Here is a 708-nt window from a genome sequence, read left to right as displayed (position 1 = left end):
TGTCAATATTTCAATGGCCATTTTTTGAGTCCAATATTTTTGCAGTTTTACATCACAAAGGAGAGGGAGAGACCATTGGGACAGAAAGACCACAACACAAGTGCAGTTTGCTGGCACTGTCACACAGGAGACTTGGTTAAGTACAGAGAGATCCATTTTAGGAAAACGTATTACTGAATCAGATATACTTAGACGTATTAATAATGGTACAGTCGTTAGTTTCTTCTGAGATTGTTGTACTGTATGCAACATTTAACAAATTGAGTGATGTGCTGATTTAACTAGATCACTTGACACTTTTTGTTGTTGTAGTCAACCACAGGAAGTATTTCTATACAGAATCATTGTATCTGTCTGTATACCATGGCCATTCCCTGAGTATTATTCATGGATGGAGCACTTTAGTAGACACCTGGATTTACACAGCAGCCATAATAACTAGAGAAATCTCTGTGAAGAGCTCCCCACGGGAGAGAGAGCTGGAGAGGGAAGATGTTATTTGGACACTAACCAATTGTCAATTGGAGCCTGACCCTAAATTCAGATGATTGGTCTAAACAGGGTTTTTCTTTAGTATGAGACATCACAAATAGACTTAACCTTTCAATCAAATCCATTTTTTTTGTCATGTACACAGTTTACAGCAGGTATAAAAGGTGCAGGGAAATGCTTGTGTGCTAGTTCCCTCAACATTGCAGTACAATAATC

Source organism: Oncorhynchus mykiss, chromosome 28, assembly GCF_057628025.1.
Source record: "Oncorhynchus mykiss isolate SJ-2025 chromosome 28, ASM5762802v1, whole genome shotgun sequence".
NCBI lineage: Eukaryota > Metazoa > Chordata > Actinopteri > Salmoniformes > Salmonidae > Oncorhynchus > Oncorhynchus mykiss.
This window is presented reverse-complemented; position numbering follows the sequence as displayed.